The sequence below is a fragment of the Falco biarmicus genome, chromosome 14, assembly GCF_023638135.1.
Source record: "Falco biarmicus isolate bFalBia1 chromosome 14, bFalBia1.pri, whole genome shotgun sequence".
In the NCBI taxonomy this organism is placed as follows: Eukaryota; Metazoa; Chordata; class Aves; order Falconiformes; family Falconidae; genus Falco; species Falco biarmicus.
The window spans coordinates 17,890,216-17,914,737 of NC_079301.1; the positions used below are offsets into that span (position 1 = coordinate 17,890,216).

Genomic DNA, 24,522 nt, shown 5'->3' on the forward strand with positions numbered 1-24,522 from the left:
TACAGGAAGAAACTCGGACAGCTCCAGGGTATTTTCATGATGAAAAAAAGATCATAGAGAAAAGATCTGGCATATCAGCTCTAACAGCGGATAAGACACAACCTTCAGGAAATCACCTTTATTTCTTCTCTCTTTAGAGAAAACAGATTTTAAAGATTGGTTAACCTATATTTAGTTCTTCTGCTTCAAGACCTGAACCTACAAAAAACTAAGCAACTGTCATGCTTAACACAGTACGCAGCCTTTACTCTCAAAAAAGTACCACCTACTGATTTCAAAAGGATACTAGAAAAATATATACATAGCAATCTTCATGTGAAATATGCTTCCAAAGAAACATATATACGTAAATGTGTATGTATATACAAACACATGTAAAAACCAATTATAAACTAAATTAAAGAACTCATGTTTAAACTTCTTTCCCATGATTCCCTTCAGTGTGAAAGAAAAAGAGGGTAATTAAACAAAATTTGACACTGTACCATATAATCGCCATTGAACCACCAATTACGTTTACTACATCTTTAAGACCATCCATGCAGTACGCTACCCTGATTCTTAGTTTCTCTAGACCACACACCCTTGTTTCTTAGGCTTACAACATGTTGAGTTTGATGAGTCTAAAGAAAAGGAAAAAATTGCAGAGCCTTTAATAAATGCAACAAAACATTTCTGTTCTTCAGTCAATTTCCATCAGGATCTACATGGTATCTAATAGTCTTGATTTAAACATTAAAAAAAAAATTCTGTGTTCATAGGATCATATGTTCACATATCACAGTACAGAAAAAAAATTATATATATGTATATATCGGGGTATTGTTCAAGCCTTTTTAGGATAGCATCCAAGAGAAATAAAATTGAAATTTTCTTGTGAAATTATTTTTTTGCTGGAAACACTGAATTGATAATACATCTTTTAGTCCAGCAGACCTGATAGTTATATACACACAAATTATCTTACTTGCATATTAGTTCTAATAAGGTTCATCACAATTATCTGGTATATGGTTTCTTACACCTCAGTGTATTTATACTTGCTGAGATGGTCTCGCTCAAACATCTATTCCTCCAGGTTGTTGACTTACATTTTCAAATATTCTGAAAGGTTTGTCTAGTTTGCATAGTCCAGCTGTAGCTGACAGGTAGAAGAAAAATTCTGCATTGGATAAGAAAACGGGATGTCTTATATTCAAGAATGGGTTTTACAGATGCATTTCAGCTATTCATGTTTAAACCAGCAAGATTTCGTTGAAATTATACTCTTGCATCAAAAGCAACCATTGCTTCTTCACAAGACTTTGGCCACCTGCAAATCTAAGAGATGTCAGAGCTTCAGGCCAGAAATCATGGCTTACCTTATCCTACAAGCCGCATTGTGATCCACTACATGAAATGATGAAGAAAGAAACTCAATTTTCATTACAATGTGCTCTATTTTTCATAGACATGGTGCACAAACCAAGCTTTCCACATGGCCACAAGCAAGATGTCACAAGCTGCTGAAGAAACTATTTACCAGTTGAGAAACAGACTGACTCGGCAATGTCCCCATCTATAATACGAATGTAATAATGGTATGAAAATGAATGGTGGAAAAAAAAAAAGGAAAACATCCCAAGACATATACAAGAGTCAGAACAGAGACAAATTATTTGGTGTATGTGACAAATTCTCCGAAGGCTTGTGGGTTTCAGACATGCTCTTGTATTGTCCACGCTGCACTCCTGATGATCATCAGTGAAGAAAAGACACCACCTTCACTCCTGATCCCCAGATATTACACTCAAACCAGACCATTCATGAATTGTCTTGGTAATATATGATTATACAGATTTAATTTTAATTATCGAATTACAAAAGAAAAGGCTAGAATATTAGGATTTTATGGTAAAGTGAACACCAATTATGTTTTTCACTGAAAGGGTAAAGAAAATTGATTCTTCAAAGTCTGAGACTTCTGGAATTCATTTTCCTTTCATTCCAGCTTTCTGGATAGTGCTCAAGACTCACCACTGGTCTTTTCATACAAAGTCAAATTACAAACTTCAATAAAAAAACCCAATGGACAAAGCAGATTCTCGAGATCAATGGAAGAAAGAATTCAGACTATGTGGGAAGATATCTACAAAATGAAGCAATTACCAGGTCTTAACACCAATTACAGTGGGGTGATACAGGTTTCACGAGTCTCTCCTCTGCATAAACATGGACTGCGATACTGCTTTTCAAGACAGTCAGAAAAAGAAACCTAGAGCAGACTAAAACAAAAGCTGAAAACTAACGCAGAGGAAGCAGACACAGAGCTTTTTAGAACAGGGTCCAGAAATACCAAGCATTTTATGGCAAGTGAAGCACATTTTTTGCTGTTTCTATTAATGAAACGATCCCCCCTCCACCCCAACAGAGGAGAAGAATTCACCAGAGACAAATGATCATCTGTTACTCTTGGTTTGTCACTTTAAGGGCAGCTGCAAATATTGACGAAGGACAAGGTGTTTAAATAGTGCACATTTTGTCAGATTGGAGGTTGGGGGATGAGGGGTGGAAAGTGGAGTTCTCTTAAAGCTGTAATTTTAATATGATTCATTTCATACACAAACACTTGAAAGGCTTTAAAGCACCACATGTATACAAGTCTGCATACACAGAGCCTGCCTACTTTTAGAAGAATAAAGCTATTAAATTTGGAATTCCCAAATAATTACAGGAAAACCTAAAAAGTCCTGAGATGGGGCAATATTTGATTTACGTGTTTAAAGCTTCAAAGAGCTGTCTCTGCTTCCTCTGAATTCATTTCCAACTGCTGTTTTAGGGCATCTCTTGTTTTTTTTTCTCAATTAACTCTGCCTTTAAAGGTTTTAAGCACATAAAACATGTTTAAGCACAGCTGTCACAGTATTTTCCTCTCAAAAAGCAAACAATTCCCAATCTCCCTCTAAAACTGCTAGAGTATTAGTGTCTTGTACAGTACCATATTTACAACTTTTCAATAAGCTCAATTTTAAAGACAAAATTAAATACATTATAACGTAACTCATCCATTCAAGACTGAATTTGCATATTAGGGTGTTTCACTTAACAAGAGCTCCAAGACAGAGCTGAAAGTGTACTTAAGGAGCAGTTACAATACTACTGCCCGATTTCCAGTCCTTCTCAAGTGTTCTACACAAACGGTAAGAAACAGCACTGGAATTTCATTTGGTCATTTACTAATATTTTATTCATACTGTGGGATTATGCTAGTTATGAAATAGGGTTCGGGTTTGGGTTTTGTGTTTTTTTTTTAAAAAAAAGTACTGTTCCACCAATTATTTTTCATCAGCTTTGACATAAAATAGTTAAATGCAGATAACTGTTTAAAAAAAAAAAAATAGAATCACAGAACAGTTTGGGTTGGAAGAAACCTTTAAAGGCCATCTAGTCTAACCCCCCCGCAACAAGCAGGGATCTTCAACTAGATCAGGTGGCTCAGAGCCCCGTCCAACCTGACCCATCCTTACCTGCACCCTACTTGTGTGTGTACGCAGGTATGTGAATGAGCATACATGTGTATTTATTCATGCATAAGAACTCTCCATACGGGAAATCCAGTGCCGTGGAAGAAAAACTCCTGAAAACAGCAACAGAACAAAAGCAGCTGCTTGCAGTATTGAAGGAAAATAGATTTTGGAGAATTTGCTTTTCATCAGACCATTGTATACAAATATTTTCCCTGACTCAAAGACTAAAATACAAACTATAATCGCCATTAAGGTCTGCTACAGCTATAGTACTAGACTAAGTAGTAACTAAAAATCTTGGCAGCCATACATCTAACATATGTGCACAAAGAAAACAGGAATCACCATAGAAAATCCTAATACTTCCATCCATGAAACAGTCATAAAACTTCCCTTAATTTTTACAGCATAGGTAGAAAAAACCAACAACATTGGGAGGCTCATGATGAAGTTAATCTTGCCTTGAACTAATTTATGAAACAAAAATCAAAACAAACACCAAGTGTGGAAAAAGTACTAGTAATCTCCTTGTAGAAAATGAGTATTATTGCTCACACAAAATGGAAAGGAATATGAGCTAAGAGATGCTTATAAGCAAACAAGCAGAAGGCTAATGAGAAAATAGGCCATTGTTACTTGCATAATGCAAAATTAAAAGCTGATAAAGACTGAGAATACCTTTCATGGTGCTGTAGGAGGGCTTTTGCTAATTAGAAGTCAGCCAGTGCCTCTCCCCAAAAGTCAGCCAGAAAACAGAACCAAATATTTACTTCTTTACTAACATTGTAACAAATTTACCAATTTGCATTTGTGTTCCTACATTTCAGTTGTAACATGCAAGTGGTAACAGAAGTTTAAAAAATAAATTATCCTTTTAAACATGCTTAGCCTCATGAAAATAAATCCTTTCTCTGCTTTAGGAAAAAGTACTACTTACATTTAAGATGTACATCAAACTTTATTTTCTTTTCAGCTTAAAATAAGTCTGTTATGGTACATTCTTTCTCCACTAAAATCAGGAAATAGGAATGAAAGCCCATGTGAAGAACACCCTTTTGCTAAAATTTAAGCCTTTAGGGTTGATAAAGACAGGCTCAGAACAGACTATGGACTAGATTATCTCTAGAGAAGGAATCAAAAAAAATTTGGTTTGGGTGAGGGAACAGGAAAAGTAAAAACTCTTTCCTTCCAAGTCACCCAAATATCTACTATCTAATCACAGTAATTTATACAGCAAAGACAGCAGGGGAAAATATAGTAATAAGAAACAAATATACCTTGTGGGAAAATTGTAATTCCTAAATCCTCAGTTATTTGGTGTGGAGAAGTGTATGCAGTCTCTTATGAAGCACCTTGTCTGTAGCAGTTGCCTTCCATCCCACCAGGCCAGCCAGGCCAACTGCAGCGCCGCTGTTCTCTCCTTCCTAGCCTTGACAGCCTTGCCTTCTTTTTCTAGATATGAAGTTGCTCTCCGCTCACAGCGTCAAGTCCAAGAGGTGACTTTCAAAGCAACAGCTATACTGGCCTCTCTGCAGTTAAAAAGATGTCACTAAAAACCTGTCACTATAGATTGAACAAAGAAATTGACGTCAACCTTTGATGATCTGTGCTAGTCCTAAGTATCTTTTGAGCTAGTTTGCCTATGCATCAATTTAGAAGGATACCAGGCAAATACCTTGGGTAACATTTCAGAGTTACAGAGCCCAAAGCTAAAGCGTCTAGATTTCTTTTCATGTTTACTGATTTACACCTAATGGTTCTTAGTGATAACTGTAACTCAACATAACACAAAATATACTATTAGAAATCAGGCACCCAATATAATTTGGCATTGGTTATTCTTACACACTGTAACTAGCAATGAATAAACTGTACTGTTCAACACAAATGTTTCCAAACTAAAAAGGCAAAGTATAAAGCAAGTAAAAGTTCATTTTTATGATGGAGCTCAGACCACAAGCAATACATAAAAGTAGTACCAAGCTGATTCAAAAAGAGAGTACAAATTACATTTATCATTGTTGGGTGGTACATTTATTTTAAAGTGGAATATTATGACAACTGAAAATAAAGTCTCTATCCATTTACAAATGATGCTGAAAAATCACTTCAGCTGTTAGGTTGTTATAAAAGCAACATATCAATCATTTCACAGTAATACTGCACTCGATTCAGTACTAATGGCAGCTATAGTACTCACATTAAGTATATCAAAGTACACACAGTTTCACTTTATGATCACTAATTTTCACCACTTAATAGCAGTATGTTCAGTGCCTATGGATATGCTATTTGAATACTGAAATACAAACTTCTTTACAAATGAGAAAGAACAAGAAAGAACTTTTACAGACCTTCCTGATCTTGCACTGAGAAACCTTTCTCTTAATAGAAAGGTTAGCCCATGACTAAAAAGATATGAGTTATATCTGAAGTCTTTCCTAGACTTCTCTGAAAATCTTGAACAAGGCATTTAGAAACAGTTTATTTTTAAGGTCCATAGGTGCTTAACTCCCATTAACCTCTTGGTGTCTTAGCTCTTTGATAAGTAACTTGCACATAATTATGACTGGCATTCAATTCAAATTCTAAGTACTCCAACAACTCATTAGCATTTATCAAGAACATTGAGCTTATCGAAGAAAAGTTGCCACAGATGGAAATGCAAAATATTATTGATAATAAGGCAATATAGCTCTCTAATAAGTAGCGATTAAAAAGGAATCCCATCTACAAGATTTGCAAATAATAATAGTAGTGCCAGAAGAGACAAATAATGGAGTATTTCTTGCAAACAGTAGGCAGAGGTAGCAGGGCAAGTCTCAGAATTGCAAACACCAGTAATGCATAAAACAAAGGAATTAGCAATTCATCCTTTTAATATGAATAATTTCATAAAGAGTCAAAATAATATGTCAGAAAACAACAGCAAATTCTGTTGATGACCACACAGGTATGCAACCAGCACCTCCTGCTCGATACTTCATCTGCTGAAGTAGTAAATACTCAGTAACATTAAGTGTAAGTTTTGGCAAAAAGTATTTTCTGAGTAGCGTGCAAAATATTAGGTGCTGAATAAAGATAATGGGAGTTGTGTCAGTGGCCCTCAAAACGCAAAACAGAAGTTCTCCGAAATAGTTCTAAAGATGGTTAATTCAATGCCTTTTTTTTAATTTACACAGATGTGAGAACTGTGAGTTGCAGTATGTTGCACATCATGTAAGGAACAAACGTGTTACTAAGGTCTGCACAAATTAATGGCTGTTTGCTTAGTATAACTCCCGACAAGTTACTGCTCTGTGGCTGAAGGCTACAAATACTTATTTTTTCCTCTTAACCAAACCTGAAAGATATATCAACATTCTTACATGTAAGAATAAGGGGCTGAAAGTCCACTGCATTAAGAACTATGCAGATAAAGCCCCTTAACAAATTTTGAAGGTAAGTCTTAAATACCAGTTACTCACCTTTTCTTTACAAATTATGGCTTCAGTTCCATTAGGCAACTTGAATAAAAAGTGAAATGTTGTGCAGCAACCAAACTCCAAGTCTTTTTTTAATTTTAATATTCAGAACCACTTATTCCTAAGTTCCTTTCATTCATTCTACAAACAGCTTAGAACATTTTACTATGGAAACAATTTTTATCTGACATCCTTTGCAAGTTTTTTGTCTATATGACCACAAAGGAGGAATGAATTGATTTTACTTAACCTAATTTTTCAGTGAGATAAAATTCCATCAAGTCTACAGTATCCAGAATTAAAATTGACAATTGTCATCTTGTATGTCATTCATTAAAAAGCACTCATCTCCAGGAGAATTACATTCTTTAGCTAATGATATCTATCCTTAGAATTATCATTTAAATAAATGCTCATTAACCTTCTCCAAATATACATATTTATATATATAACTTTCCTCAGATCAGAGGTACATTAACAACAGGACTTGTATACTAAACTGAGCCCTCCTGAGTCTGCCACTATCTCTACCATCAACTGAAAGGTATCTAAGCCAAAACAACATTTCTTTTTTATGAGTTTCTGTCACCGCTGTTAGATAACTGCAGTCCAGAAGCACTACACTGAACTAGATCATCTATTTTTTTGATCTGGTATGGAAAATCCTACCTCTGAACCTGATACTATCCCCTTACTCACGTAAAACTGTTAACTATTTGCCTGTAGCAAAGAACTTCATTGAAACTGTTCATAAAATGTCAAGAGAAAGAATTAAAAAGGATATCTTTAGTCTTTTAGTCATAACTAAAAAATGCAGAACTGGATGTCTACTTGGCAATGCAAATTTTTGGTTCTAAAAATAAATCCCCCTCCACCCACAATCTCCTTGGAAAGGTTGACATCTTGCCCCAAGAGCTTAAAACTTCTAAAGAGCATTTATGTTTCTTTCGCTCTGTTTATAAACAAAGATTCAATGTAACAGAAAAATCACCGAGTATAGCCTTAAATAAGCTTTACTGCTTTGAAAACTAGAAGGACAAAAACCAAAGCAGTACACGGTTGCCTATATATGAAGGTGCAACATGCACCTGATGATGCTGTACAATCCAGCAACCTCAGAATCCACTCCTGTTCAGCCAGAAAAATCTGCCCGATTACTCTTTATTTAGACCTACTTTACTCTGCCAGTGCTAGCTATCCACTTAAGAGGACTTCAGGGATCTTCCCAAGCAGCACTGGTGGGTGTGAGGGGGGGGTGGAACTGGAGAGAAGAGGAAAGGATGGTCCTGCAGTGCTGCAGAGAGGACAATGTGCCTTCAGAGGCAGGTGGAACATCCCTCACAGACCTCCAAGACCAAGCAGCAGAGGCAGATAAAACAGTGCTGGTTTATTTCCCCCATTAACTATGTTTACCAGAAGGGTAAAAGTGAATTTGGATATAATCTGGGAATGCTCAGAAATAGGACAGAATAAATTGTACTTCAGGGAGTATCATCTACATATTCCCCAAAACAGATGAGTTATTTCAGCAAGCAGGAAATAACAATCTTTATTTCTACTAATTCTGTTATCATCGTCCCATAGGCCTATACAGCTCATCTACTGTCCAATTTTAGCTCTACGCTTCCCCAGAAACATAATCGTTCTGAAACAGTGTCCTTTCCTGTCCTCCTCTTTCAATATACAAATCTCATCCTGTGTAAGGAAAAGCATCAAAACATTTAAAAGGGCTAAAATAGTAATTCCTTTAAATGGTCACAGTTTTTAATAAGTACTACTTAACAGAGAGCTCTATTTGATTCACTGTGGTAGAGCCAGTTCTGTTTTCCCATCAGTAATGAAGCATGCATTTTTACCCAAATGTAACAGGATGCTCAGCTCCCAGGATAATGATTAGGAGAAGAGCTCCTGTTTTATTCTGCAGACAAAGCAGACACCACACTTCAGTTTTTGTCCCTGGGAGCTGAAACCGTAACAGAAGACAAGTTTTGTTAACAGTTTAAGGAAATAACCTTTTAAAAGTTTCCATACTATACCATTATGTTGTAAAGCAATTTTGATACAAGTTTCCTGTGGTCATAATCATCTTCATGGTACATATAGTCATCTTCTCATCTATTAACAGTCTTGTAATCCCATAGCCCTTTTGTGCTGGAACACTAAATCAGCTTTGGAGGGGAATTTTGCACAAATGCAAACAACAAACTTCTGTTAATAGGCACAATACTATTTAAGTCTTCTAGTGCCTGTAGACAGCAGGCATCAAGAACACATTTCTGACCCCCAGGCAAGGCATCAGAGAAAAATCGAGAGAACAACTTCAAGGTTTATTTCTTAATTACAATGAACTGTCTACAAATACAGGGCGTGATAGCCTTGAATTGATCTTGCTCATCCTCAGTGTAGGAAATGAGTATTTAAGCTCTTTCTGGGTATCAGTTTATAGTAAATAAACAGATTTACTGCAGCGTAGCTCTATTGGAAAACTCCTTCATTTCCACTACTAATTTAATTTCAAAGTTTGTCACTCATAAAATTCCCATTAATAGAGGTTTTCTGAGGACTACCATCAGTTACCCATGAACTCTTGCTCCAAATAATAACACAGAAAGTTGGTAACAGATTTGCTGCCCTCCTTCAGCTCTCTCATGCTCTTCACATGAAATCTGTGGAGCAGGTCACAGTTCATTTAAAAGAAAAAATAACCCTGCACACACCAAAACAGTTTCCCCTTAGAAATCACAACAATCTTGGTGGTCAGGATTAGGATGGATAAGGTGTCCAGCATACCTTTGCAGTTTTCACTCTAACAGGACACAACAAAGAGACCTGGGAAATCTCAAGCCTTGTTCTACAGAAGACAACCTGAAGCAGAGAGCATGCAGATGAGCCATCTTTTCAGCCCAAGGAGATTTTTTTTTTCCAGTTTTCCACCAGAAAGGAAAGCACTTTCCTAACTACCCCCCAGTTGTGAAGTTACTAGGATTTTTCACAAAATACTTAAGCACATACATGTACACATACACTAATGAGATTCCAGTGAACAAAAGAAGAAAAAATTAAACCCCTGCACTTTCCCTTTTGTCCTGAAGTTTCCTAGCATTTCTCAGAACAAAAAAGTTGCTTAAAAACTACAAGATTTAGTGACATCTAAATGCAAGTGGAAAATCCAAGACAAGGTGAAACCACCTAAAGAAGAGAACAAAGACAAGCACAACTTCAAGCTGAAATGATTCAGAGTTGATTTGTCAATGGATGTCATAATTTAATGTTAGCTCCAGAAAAACTGTCAAGTTTAAGGTTTTGCTGACCTTGTTGCCATGAATCTTACCATGAGATTTACATAAAAATAAAATATACAAAAAGTTAATTATAAAAGACCACATTGTAATGTAACGCAAGCTCAGAGCTAGTAGGAAAGTATGTACACATGTCCTGGTTTCAGTGGTTCTACAAATATTTAAACAAGAAATTCAGCGATTACATCAGTCAAGGCAAATCTAGAATTGTTCAGATCTGCCAAAAGCCCTTTTCTATCAAGTGACATCAGGAAACCAGCAGCATGTATCTGCCTGCTGCAGCCTACTTGGAACACTGCAGCAAAATCCACATGCCTTTTCTACTTTCTACTTTTCTGCTTTAGTCACGCAGCTATGTTCTGCTCTACCTTACTTCTCTACCTTCTGCACCATTTTCAAATCACTGTTCAGTTCTGTACAGGCCTACAAATGCAGCTGGTTTCCTTCCTTTCCAATTCATTTCTCACCTTACTTTTCTCTCCAGAACTTCCCTAAACAGTGCACAACCTGAAGCCTTGAATCCTCAGCTTTCCTCTATTATCATACTGTCACACTAAAAGAAATATGTAATGGTCTCTGCAGACATATTCCAAACAGTAATGCTCTTCTAAGAGCATTTTCCCTTTGACTGCATTCCATGATCTTCACTCCTTCAAACTCATCTGCATTTCCCTTGTTTTTTTTCAACTGGCTTACAAACTCTTGGGAGAAAGGGCCACAGTAGATTTTACATAATGTATTATAACATGCAATAGAGGAATGCTACTTGGTTGAGGCTTTTCCTTTTGAGGATGTAGCCAGTTTGGGTTAATTTTTACACATAGATGATGCATCCTAAGCATTCAGCCTTGATTTTAAACTCCTCCAGAAAGGTACAATCTTCATTTTCACATATAGAAAAGTGCAGACATAGCATACAATTAAAAGGGGGGAAAAAAGATCTAGATAATTTAATATTCGGTTTTATTTGGAAAGACAGACAACTACTAAGGGTACCCTAGTACCACAACCATGTCCTTTCATACAAAAGATTGGGCTCTCAATAGCTCCATTTAGGAGTACAAGCCAGATCCTTAACATTCTTTTAATGCAGTATTTTTAACTGATATGGTGCTTATGCTAGCAGAATGTTTTGATGTATTTACATTGTGTTTGTGATTTAATCTAAAGCTTTATACTTATCCCTTAGGTGTGTGGTAATCCCCACTGTTAAAAAGGCAAAGCAAAACAAAAAAGCTGAACACACACTATTTAAGCAATCTATTCCAAACAGATGTCAAGAGACATAATTTATTATTTCTAAATCCGACCATTGATCAGCAAGATGATAAGCAAAGAAAAAGATCTGTTACCCTAAAAGTGTGAGAATTATTTACATTGCATTTCCAATCAATAAGGTAAAAACATTACTAAAATATGAAGAGTCGCGGTTTTGATTTACTGCTGCTTCTCATGTTCTGGTATGAAGTCCACCATTATATCATGCTAGAATTGTTTATGCTTCACAGACTATCCCTTTTTGCTGTATCATATTAATGCCATGTTAGTTATGCAGAAATGGTTCAAAATTTTTAAGTTCTAACAAAGGTGCTAGACATTTCTGGCTGACGGACACAGCTGCATTCTTGGTCATTATCCTCAGATATTAGCTCACCCTGTAAATACCTTGCACATTGACAGCAATTGTTATGATGAAATAAAAGCTTGCAAACACTTGCCTACAGCTTGTGTTTGTTGTTTTGTTGTTGGTTTTTTTGGTTTTTTTTTTAAGACTAGGTCCACATTAGAAAGATTTAATGTCTTTTACTTATCTACAAACAAAAACACATGTGGAGGAGGAGCAGGCAATACAAATTTCTTTTGCATTATTCCTGTATTCGACCTTGAGTAATTTCTTTTAAACATGAGAACTTAACTTGGCTCCATCTGATAACAAGAGACAGTACATTTAGCATCCATCATGATGATGTTTACTGAAATGTCAACTGTTACTCATTAAGAATGGGACTGGAATGACTAAAACTTCAAGGGCCCTATTTGTATTGGCTTGATGATTTATGGCACAGTAGTAATAAGTGATGATAAAATACAATACAGTCTTATGTCTGTGAAAAGTTCTGGATGCTGAAAACTTAAAACAATTTTTTAAATCAGAAACATAGACATCTACATTCCAGTATTTGTCTTTTGAGAATTATGACACAAAATAACCATCTACTTTATTTCTTGGACCTTGATTATTTTTATTAATTTAAGCATAAAGTCTAAGTTTAGTGTAACAGCATGTGCATATATATATACACACACAAGATGACTACCAGTATCACTTGATTTCCATACATCTAGCATTTCTAGATACATTTCTAAGCCTGTAAAGCAGAAAGAGTTACATGGCTAATACATAACAGGACGCCAGAAGCTGCTCTGTTCAATACCCAATCAAACAAACTCAAGAAATCCAACATGTAAGTTCCACATTCAGAACCAAGAATATGTAAGTCTTCTACATGTAAGTTCTTCAAATTTAATCCCATCCTTATTCCCAGGTGATGAATCTAACTATCCATCAATTTCTGAGTTTCATTCAGTTCAAGAAAAATGGAAACAAGTTCAGTGCAATATAGAAGCTTCAGGATCAAGCCACAGAACAAACAAGGCTTTAGTGCTATCAATAAGTGAACTGGTTTTGGCAGCATGGAGGGAAAATAATTTCCTCTTTTTCAGTCTAACTGGAGCTTTAACAGAGAAAATTCAAAAATACCAGTTACATACTAACATACAATCCAAATGCAGCTAGACTGGGAATAACAGCACTCAACTAATGTGCCCATTCTGCGGAAAAGGGCAGGCATATTCAAACATCCTTGACTCAAAATAAGGAAAGAAGTATCAAAACTTACTCCAGGTAAAGTAAATTAAGACTGCTCAGCAACAGGACAATGAGAAATGCCTCATCTCCTAGCACACCAGAATGCTCTTCACAAAGTCATCTGTCCTTTTTTTTCCCCCCCCACTTAGGGACTTGTTAGGGAGATGAATTTCTATGCCTCTTTTCATTATTACTCAAGAAAGTGCTTTAGATTTTCTGTTCAAATGTAACATCAACAGTTAAAAGCTACATTTTTAGGATGCATTTTACCCACATTTTAGGACTCATTTCAGCTTTCAAAACACCTTGAAATCACTCTCAATGTAGAAGTTACAAATAAAGGAGTTAGCATTTTCATCCTCTGGATGGTATTTTTTCCTGACATTCAATTAACCCTGTATCACTGATATTAATATTTCAATTTCCACTAAAGTTACATTTCTGGTGCTTTTTTTGTTGCTCAAAGAGGTTTTAAAATTTATTAAATGTACATTATGGTAATACCAACGGCATTTAATATAGCAAAGGCAAGCAAAGCAAAGGTGGCAAAGCAAACACTGCATCTCCTTTTCTTAACCCACATAAAAGCTGTGAAAGTATTTCAGTAATTTATGCATTTACTGCTTTAAAACTGTAAAGAAAATAAACAGAACAGTGGCTGTTCTGTAAATGTAAAATTGCTTACACCAACCTTTGCTAAACTACAGTCTGACTTCATGCTATTTTCACTATTTTCAAAAGCAGAAAATCCTGTAACTTGAATCACTGGAATTGGGACTGGGCCTTTAGAGAGAAAGCAAAACTATACTAAAGTCTTTTTGCTCTCATGAAAGCAAACGTTTTCACTTATTCATTATTTCTAGGGCAATAATTCAAAATAAAAAAGTAGACGTAAAAAAAATTAAACAGAATTAACTCTCAACATTTCAGTTGCACAGCAAAAAAAAAAAAATAGTACCACATAAGAAGCACGGGGTGGGGTTTTTTTTACTATAATAATCAAAAATTTCACAGCAATAACTAAGTAATTTAAAAATATTTTAGGATTATAATACATCCACTTCCTAAGTCTTCTATGATTGGCTTCAGCTAGTTAGGTCCCCAGAAGCTTAGAAACATTTACTTGAAGATAATTGTTGTGATGCTGATTTACAAGCTATAGCTTGTTACAGTTCCATTAGATTACCACACACGGGTTACCACACATTAGATGTGGTAACAGCTTGTGTACATACATATAAAGATAGTAAATACATTTTGTACTAAGAATAAAACACATATATTAATACCTAGGAGATTCGTTTCAAAGCTGTAGTGTGCGCTATCACAAAATAGGGCTGGGAGTCTGAGCTGGGCAATCTTTTAGCTCAACAGTTTCATCACTATATACAATTTAGCACTAATAAAAAAAAATGTGTAAATTTGGCAATTTGTTTCATTCTTTCTTCATGTCAAAACAATGTTTCTCCTTTTAAAATGGGTTAAGAGAAATTTGAAACAATTATTCACAATTTTTCATTTTACATCACTATGTAGTGTCTCTCAGTCCCAGCTTCTTCTTAATTCGCTCATGAAACAAACTTCAGATCATTCCTGGTTTTGGCTCTATTCCCAATTCTAAGATAAAAAGATGGCACTGAGCATAGGATGTCAAATCCATCTGTCTCTCTCCATTGCATCTTTAAAGATGGCCCACACTTGCATTCTATAAGAGGAGACATCAGTGACAAAGCACACAAAACAAAAACAAACAAAAAGAGAAAACAGGGCATCTTTCCCTAGTTCCACCATATGGACTGAACAGTTATTTCTCATACCTGCAGTTAAGTATGTAAGACAAGTCTTATTTCATTTCTACCCTATTCATACAAATACGCTTTTTATTGAAAAAATAAAAAGCCACCATAAAATCAAAAGACCCTGAAGCTTCCATGCTTACCATAAAAAAAAAAGCAAATTACCAATCAAAAAACCTAACATAACTCAACTGCTAATAGCACTGACCTTGTTGATATATTATCTAAATGAAGTCTCAAAATAACAGTACAGTAATTTATGGTAATCTCCCATGTACATTACAGGTTTGCATTTGGGAATGGTAACATCAACATATAAAACAATTTCTCATGGTCTGTAGCTGTTACTCCAGAAAGCTTAGTATGAATTGCTCAGAGCAGCTCAATACAGCTCATATATGCTTTGTGACTCCAAAATTCAATTTTGCAACTCGTAATCAACTACAAAAATATTATGAACTGAATATGAGCAACATTAAAATGCAATTTCTTCTTACTATTGACTACTTATCAACTGACAACTTAGTCTGTTAAAATCAAAACAATTGGTTTATTTTATGGTGATTGCTAAAGCTGCTGACCATAAGTAAAGTTACTGTGCTTTATATAGACTTAAAGGTCTCTTAATCTAAGCAGCCAATTTAACATTTCCAAAGACAACGTAACTTCAAGTGTGTTAATGAAACATTAAAAGGTTGTACAATAAAATTATAGTTCATATGTTCATATTATACGTTCATATTAACTCCTCCCTCCAGTGTATCTGTAGAGATCTGTTTTAGTTACACAATAAAATTGCATGGCTATCCATCTGCATTTACTGAAGTTCACAGATGAAAGACATCTTACCCCTTCCCACTCACTCCCTGCTCAAACCGTTGGTTATGCAAGCAAATCAAGATCAAATCCTCTGCTGAACCACTTGGTATGACTTCACTGATTAAACCAGTGGCATATTTCCATATAGGTGGAAATACAGCCTATAGTGACATATGCCACATCAGTGGAAATACACCTATTTACACCTATGAGAAACTGGCCCATTTCCTCTTAATTAACACTATTTAATAAGCATCACCAAAATCTTAATTCTCAAACAGTACTGCAAGGTTCAAACAACAGACAGTGGCAACAGTAAAGTTCCCACACTCATCTTCACATGCTGCATTTTCTGATTCTTTAATAACCGAAATACTCTTACTACTAAGATTTACTCTTGCACTCTTTTAAGACATGTAGTCCATGGTGACTCTGAATTACTGAAATGAATGGAATTTATGGAAATCCACAGTACCGCTTATGGGTTGATAAAATTCCAAATGTTCTAATGCTATAATTATATTGTAACAGAGGCTAGCTCTCATGTTCCAGCAAACATATGTGATATGATAAGGAACACCACCACTGTGGACACCAAATCATTTGGACAAATACAAGAGGCATCTTTTACAACAAGACACAGAATAAATTCTGCAGATATGCTGCATCCAAGACAGTTGCTATGTATTAACCTAAAATCTTCAATGACCAAAATTCTATTTTGTACAAAAATACCGGACACCTTTGATGATAAAAGTAGCTAGCCTACATATTGTAAAGTCCATCTTGTCCTAGGCTAGGAAAGATCTAGGTGCAAATTTCAACTATATAGAGCTTCTCTTTTGTAATATAGGTAGGCAGTTATTTACAAGAAGAACAAAGAAGAAACCATACCAGGCACTACACCTACAACCAGATCTTTGTCACTTTAAAACCAGTTAATAATACAAACTTAAACAGCAAAAACATATTAAGATACACATTTAAATGCTGTTTTACTAGTTGAGGACACAGTGTGGGCTTTGTGTCAAAGATAATGATTTGTATTTTATAGGGGTGGGATAGAATTTGATTGTAGGAGCCAAAGTACTAATACAAAGGAGGATGAAAAGGAAATACAAACTAAAGCTCACAAAACCACAGAGTTCTCAATTCAACACAGACCAAACGTTACGAGAAGTTGCTATGTGGCACCTCCTCAGGAAAAAAAATGCAGTAAGGGTGGTATTTCCTTCCCACATTCGGATCTGGATAAAAACATAGAGGAAAGAGATGGTGGAGAAAGGCTTACCTCTGGGAGAGACTATAAGGGGTGATGGGTTAAGATCAAAGTTGTGAAAAAGCAGCTGAAAGCAGAACTGCGTGGATTTCAATTTGCTGGACTTCATGAAACAGAAGGGCTCGACACAACAATACCAAGCTCTACAGAAAAGCAGACAAAATTTTGGATGAATTGGGAGCTCTGAGGAAAGAGCTGGAGAAGAAACTGAGGGAATGAAATTAAAGTCAGCTCATATGTGTATCTGTAATCTGGATGTATAGAAGGTGAGGGGTATTTAGTTGTTATGGTTTATAAAACCGATCAGGTGGTTATGAAACACTGAGACCTGTAAGCACGGCTCTCAAATATTGTGAACAGGAATGGCTAAGAGCTGTGCTAAAGCAGAAGTAAGAGGAATTTGAAAAGAAACAAGAAAAACTGATGAATGGGGCAGAGAACAAAGTCAGAAAAACACAGCAGTAGTTTGAAGCAAGAAATAATTTGGTGATAAAAGGGCACCAGAAGTACCTGTCTGTAGGAAAGCAGTATGGTCTTCAGAGGTGAAAAAGGCTCTATAGTTAGTGCACAGAATTCGAAAGAGGAAACTTGCATGAAGAAATAGATATTCCTGCTGAGGGTGGCTTATAGGAACAAGCAGGAAGGCTTGTTTCGGACTTTCTGATGGTCTGGATACAAGAAATGCTTCTTCTGCATTAATTTTTCCCAGTGACACCTCTCTGGTCCAGTAGTTGGCTAATGCCTTGTGTAAGAATGGACTCAGAAACAAAATGGGCCACACAGCTAAATCAGAAAAATCGTATCACACATCAAAGTAGCTGAAAAAGAAAGTATTGTCTAGAACAAAAACACACGTCACAAAAAAAGTAGCTTGCTTGCTTTTTGAAAAAAGCTGTGTAGTTTCAGATAAGCAACATGAATCTTTCTTATTCCACAGAACCAGAGCAAGAAAGTCTTACTTCTCCAATCAGTACATGAAAGCCCCATGGTACTCCCCACTCAGCCGTTAGCAGCTACCATCTTTTGCAAGCAGTTTCCATAGGATCAGTATTTCCATAGAAAATACTGTTTCTCTATCAAGCACAACAGCCCACCACCCATTGGCATGGAAATGAGCGGAACTTGCAAAGTCCCATTCCCTAAAGCTCTTCTATTAGATTAAAACCCCCTTCAGTTTACAATAATTAACACCCTGATTTATCAGAAGAAAAACTAAATCAAGGGTATTATTTAACTGCAGTATCTTAAAAGCAGTGGTCAAATTAGTGATACAATACTGCAAGCAAAGTCAATGCAGTCACATTCATTTATGTCATCTCAGAATCTTTACCCCTAAATTACTCTGTTCTCACTAAGTTTCTGTACTTAATATGACCCATCACAAAACCCTTTGGTGGATGAGGCAAATACAATACACGAACACCCTGCAGCCAGTATTTCATTAATGCCCACTTAAATCATAAAAGACCTCTGTTTTTTGTAAATTTATTTTCAAAGTTGCATTGCTACAAAACACACTCCTTTGCAACCCCAGCACCATGTAGCATCATATGAACAAAATTATGCATAAAACAATTACCTCTTAGAGTAGAAAATTATGCAAGAGCAATTGCATAAAAGAGTCATCCAAAATAGTGTTCCAAATCTACCTACAGCCCTGAAACAGACTTACAGAAGGGACTGTTTGCTACAACTCTTTTCAGTTCTAACCCCCAAAATTTCAATAATGGAAATACGAATTCTTTAAAATATATCAAAATGTTGTCTGTCATTTAAGACTGAAGTACAGGCAGAATGACATGTACAAGTAAGACAGACAGACACACTGTATTAAAAGCAGAACTTTATACCTAAAACCCCAAATTCCTCATCTTAGAAAAAAAGAAAAAAGTTTACGGACTCCTCACAATCCTTAGTAAACATCTCTCTGCATTCAGGACAACAAATAAACCAAAACACCAAGAATTCCAGCAGCCTACAGGCAAACCAGAAAATGACATCTGTAATTCGGAACAAGCAGCACTGCCTACTTAGAAGAGGCTCTGAAATGGAAGAGTGCAGTAATTGCTCATTAAGGCTACAGAAAATAAACACTGCTGAGTGAGGGCTTCCAAAGCAACAAGCCAGTGCTGAGCCCAATTCAATACAGTCATTTTAATTTCAATATACTTATAGACAACACATTTAACTAGAAGTGAAATTTTCCCTTCAGTCTTATATTACTTGTTTTCTAAAACTCAGAAATGAGAATTCTGTACTAGGAAATAGAAAACAACACAATAGTCTCACACAGTAGCTTCAGCCGAAGTGATTAATATAAAATATATATGAATTTTATTCTTTTAAATAGAGAAATTAAAATAAAACAGCTCAGAGTGAAAACAAAGAAGGAATACTTATTTTCAATAATATACTCAATATACTGAAGTTCAAATTTGTAGTAGAGAAACAGTATTTAAAAACCCCAAAGATATAGCTGAGTATCTTTTAACCAACTTTCAGAAACATTTTGTTAAGAAAGTAAATACAGCAGGAAAGAAACTGACTTGTTTTGTCAGTATATATTAGTTCACTGGACATTTAGCAAGTTTTTGCAGAGTTGAGTTTTTGGATATCCTCAATATTTTACTGGAATAAGTTTTAAAAAAAAACAAGTTCTTATTAGAAAAGCCTACTAATATTCATGTTTTTAATGTGTGTATATATATATTTCTATAAATCATAATGGATAGTCATAGCATACCTTTTTTTTCAGACCTCTGAGACTGTTTAAGAGAAAGATAACAATACCAAGACTACCACATATTTTCAGCCTTATTTGGCCCCAAATACATTGTCAAAGAACTGACTACACAGCAACACTGAGGCAGAACATTACATGTTAGCAAGAGGTAGCCAGTGCAATTGACCTCTCTTTGACTTGACGTTTTTTACAGTTATAGGGTATTGAACATTAACTCAGTTGTGCTGAAACTGTGAAACGTAATCAACAGACAAATCTAGATGACTGAGTAGCAGACAAGGAATCAGAAACTCCTGAATTTCAGATGTAGCACCGTCACCAATTTCATACTTGGTCTCTAAAACATTTTAGGCTGTAGTCCCCACTGCAGTCACCAAAACATACTGTCAGTCATTGTGGCTGAAGAAAAGGAAGGACACACCTTTCTCTCACTCTGTAAAATGGGAACAAAAAGTATTCCGAACCAAACAGAGAGGACTGGTTCTCCATAATCAAAGTGCTGAGATAATGAGAAATTAAGCAACATTATTCTTCTTACATTTTTCAGATTAGGATAATTTTAAAATTAAATTCATGTCATGTAGACCTCATGAATCACATTGACATAATGTCCTGCCTGGTCCAATTAACATCAATGCCATTCCTCAGAATTTCTTACCTCAATGAAAAGAAGAAAGCATACACTTACCTGTTCCTAAGCCATTACTGCAGAGCAAAAATGTTGCGTGTTTCCATAGGTGACTATGGGCACATATGTGAGAAACCATGTCTCATTTCTTCAGTTTTTTAAACTATCATTTTAAATTACAATGCCACATCAAATGAGTAATAATAGATTTCCTTTGCTATGTCTTTTCTCACATGACAATGCTTTTATAGAACTCTGAATACATTTCAGTGGCTTTTTTATACAGAAGCCATCAATACAATATGTTCATTTACTTCCACACCTGACTACTTGAGATGTTAAGAGCAGTAATTTGCATTCCCACATTAGCAGTTGTTTTCAATAAGAATTTTCTATTTTTTTACTTACATATGTCACTTAAATATTTAAAAATTGGCAAATGGAAGGAACACTTCTCTATAAAAGAAAAGATTTTTACCTAAGCATTTGAAACAGTTTTCTTGAGGTTTTATTTTTTTTAACTAGACATTCGTAGAACAAAACTTATTGGGAACGTGTTATTCAGAAAGCTTCTAATCATTCCTTGAAACTATGATATAACAAGAACAAAACAAAAAAAAGGCAACACCCACAAAAGCTCCTAAATCCCCAAGCTGTTAAAAGATCCGAGTTCCTGAAACAAGTCAAACCCCCCAAAACACACAGCTGCATTAAAAACACATTAACAACTTCTGATGATTTTATATTATCAATATATGCTATTATCCACAGGGAAAACAGCAGTTAGTTTATTAGCAAGTCTGTATTTCATCTGAAAATAAGTATTTTGAAATTAGCCCATAGCATTACAGGTCATGCATAAAATAAGCTTTGAGAAGAAACTATGGACAGAAGGAAAACTATTGGGCTGGGTCTCACCTGCTGATGGACAGCTCTTCTCCTGCTACAGTGTATCTCGCAATTTGTGATTCACAAAGTGTTCTCTCCAACACCAGGAATTCCATACTTGAAATATCAGACTGCTCTATGTTAAACTTCACAATTAACAGCTAAAATACAGGCACCAGAAGTGGTGGGGTTTTGTTACTGCAAAAACATTTGGAGATGTAGTAGATGTTTAAGATGCTTGCCCCACCACACGGACAGCTAGTATTTATTTCCATAGCACAGTGTATCTGACTCGTTAATTACCACAGAAGCATCAGCACAATCAAGATGGGTATCTACAGCCTTTGGATACGATGAACATAATCAATGAAAGACTGTTGCCAAGATAGTTATTATACAGTCCGAAAAGACAGCGCATATGGAAGCGAACGACGGGAGGGGAGGGTGGGAGAAGTTCTTGCCTGTGATTCGGGAATTAAAACATGTAAATCCCGCATCTGCTAAGGGAAACGTGTTGACATTTAACACAGTAAGCGCCTGCAGTTAATACTGGAGAAGCTGGGAGCCCCCTGTGCACCACAATCGTATCAATAGCCAGCCTGAGCTTTCATCAGCCAAGCCTAAAGCGTCAGTCACGAGCTACAGCATTAAGGTATTGAGGAAAAAAAACAGTTCAAAGCAGCAGAGCGGTACAACGACCACATACACTAAAACAAGAGGCTACCAGATCCCGCGGCCGGTCGGAGGAGAACACGCTGAACACACATTTAGCAGGTTACGCCCGAGCAGCGGGCAGGAGCCCGGCAGCCCCCAGCCGCCGGCGGGCAGAGCGCGGTGCCGCTGCCCCGGCGGAGCCGGAGCCACACGCCTCTGCGCGCACCGGGGATGCGGCTTTTCACGTGGGCGGCCCGGGCGCTCCCGCAACGCCAGAGCGGAGCCGGAGCCCAGCGCCGCGCCGGGGCGCCCCGCGGGGGCGGGCGGCGCCCCCCTGCAGCGCGCCCCGCCTTCCCCCGCCGCCGCGCCCCGCGGAGAGCCGCGCACCCCGCTGCCCCGCCGCACCTGAGGGGCGGCACCGCCGGGGCCGGAGCAGCTGCCGCTCGGGGTGAGAGCAGCGCCCCGCGCCGCGCCAGCCCAGCCCGCCCGAGCGCGCCGCAGCCGCGGGGGAAGGAGACCCCTATAGGCGTGAGGCAAGCTGGTGCCTCAGCCCCGCTGCTACGTACGCGGCATCTCCGCCGGGCGCCGGTGCGAGCTCCCGCCACGCGCGCGGCGGCAGCGGGCTCCTGCGGCGGCGGGGCCAGGTGCCCGCACAGCGGCGCGGAGCCGCGCGTCTGCCGGCACCGGCCGGGCTCCGCCGCCCCCGGCGCGGATGTAGGCGCACGTACACACCCAGCGGCACTCGCACCCCCCTCGCAGAGCGGCTCCCGTGCCCGGCGGGGCAGCGCACCCCCTGGCCGCCCGCCGCGAGAGGCGAAGTTGGGGCGCCCGCGGCGCCGCCGCCGCCTCCCCAGCAAACTTACCGAGCGCGGCCACCGGCTGAACTTTCAGCAGCGCCCCGGCTGAGCCCCACCGACGGCTGCTCCCATCGCCTCTAGGTGCGGTGCCCGCGCCCCGCTCCCCGGCGGCTGCGGCGCGGGCGAGTATAAATCCACATTGCCGCTCCCCCGCCGCCCGCCCCGGCCCCTCCGCCCCGCGGAGGGGACAGCGCCGGCTCCTGCTGCCGCGGCTCGACCCGCAGCGAACGGCGGCGGCGCGTCAGGCTGCGAGAAACCCGAGGGGAAGCGGGGCCGGGCTCGGCGTCGCCCCGCCGCTGCTGCCGCCGCCGCTCCTCTCCGGCGGGTGTAGTGGCAGCGGCGCCGCTCGCGCTCACAGTGGATTTTTTTTTCCCCTTTTTTTTTTTTTTTTTTTCCCCCCGTTTCGGCTCCTTCGCCGTTAATGAGCATGCCCGGGAGATCTGCGCAGGCGCGTTACTGACGGCCGCGCCTCAAGTCGCCTCGCACCGGCCGCCACCGCGGGCTGTCAGGCGGGCGCTGAGGGGGCGCGAGCCGAGCGCGGCGGGAAGGGCAGCCCCGCGGGCGGCGGTAGCACCGCGGCGGGCGGGCGTCACTCGGGAGCCTTTCGGCAGAGTTCAGAGAAGTAGCCGGGGAGGGAGGCGAGGCGGCTGCACCCGTCTGAGGGAGAGGAGCGGCCCCGGCCCCGCGGGGACAGGCAGCTCGCGGTGCCGCCTCATGGCGGGGAAGGGGCCCGCCGGCCCTCCTCTGCCTTTGGAAATAACTCGGCGTACCTCCCCCTAAATAACTTACCTTGCCGAGGGAGTTAGACTGATGAGGGACTCAAGGCTTGGGAGAGAGCTGTTGATTTATCGATCGAGTGCTTCAACCGCTTTCCTCTCACAAGCTGAGCTTTAAGGTGGGGCTCTCCCGTGGCCACTTCGGTTAACGGTCCCGAGTCTTGGTGCAGTGGGACCTCATCTTCTGGTGATCATCTCTGTAATTCCATCGTTTATACACAGACAGCCCTCAGGAGGACGTGTAAAGGCGTAAAGGTGATTACACCAGGCTTTTTTTGTAACTGCTAAATCTGCATCTGCAGTTATTTGTAGCGATTTTCATTGTGCTGATAAAGCCAAGGAACTGGCAAAGGTGTGTGTCTGAGGCTGGACCCAGCTTGTGAGTCCATCTCCATTGCAATTCCTGTGTATATGCCTCCTGCGAACATGTACCTATCACTTCCTTAAAATCACTGTGTTTATTTACATTTAGCCTGTGCATTCAACAACAGGAACACACTGGAAAAAAATATGGAATTCACAGTTCCTGTCGTTTCTTCGTAAGTTTCTGCATAGTCCACCTAAATTCAAGTTACTGTTTTAACTCTGCACCATGCCCCAGGACATAACTTCATTTTCTTGAAGAAATGAAGAGAAAACAACTTAAGGACTGGCTCTTAAGTAAAGAGAAACTATATTTTTGCATGTATAGTGAGTGCATAAATGAAAAATAAATGAGGTAAAGCCATCTGTGATTCTAATATACTGTTGCTAATACATAACTTTTTTGTCATTTTTAGTATTTGCTCTTTGAGACAACGCTGCCCTGAGCTTGTTCCCTCAGAAATAAAATTCAGGTGCCCATGAGAAATCTTGTTGGGTCATTCTTTCTTGGTTCTTCAGGTAAAAAACGCAGATAGGGTTTTGACATTCAAAATTACTTCCTGCCAACGTGATCAGTTTGT

General features: G+C 38.6%; 1 protein-coding gene across 2 annotated transcripts in view; it reads right to left on the bottom strand.

The window, feature by feature from the left end:
- Positions 1 to 23,175, bottom strand: part of TENM1 (teneurin transmembrane protein 1) — a 349,253-nt gene extending 326,078 nt beyond the window's left edge. For both annotated transcript variants that reach the window (XM_056359800.1, XM_056359799.1), the window contains exon 1: positions 22,809 to 23,175. The gene's annotated coding sequence lies outside the window, so the exon portion shown is untranslated. The remainder of the gene's footprint in view (positions 1 to 22,808) is intronic.
- Positions 23,176 to 24,522: the final 1,347 nt, after the last annotated feature.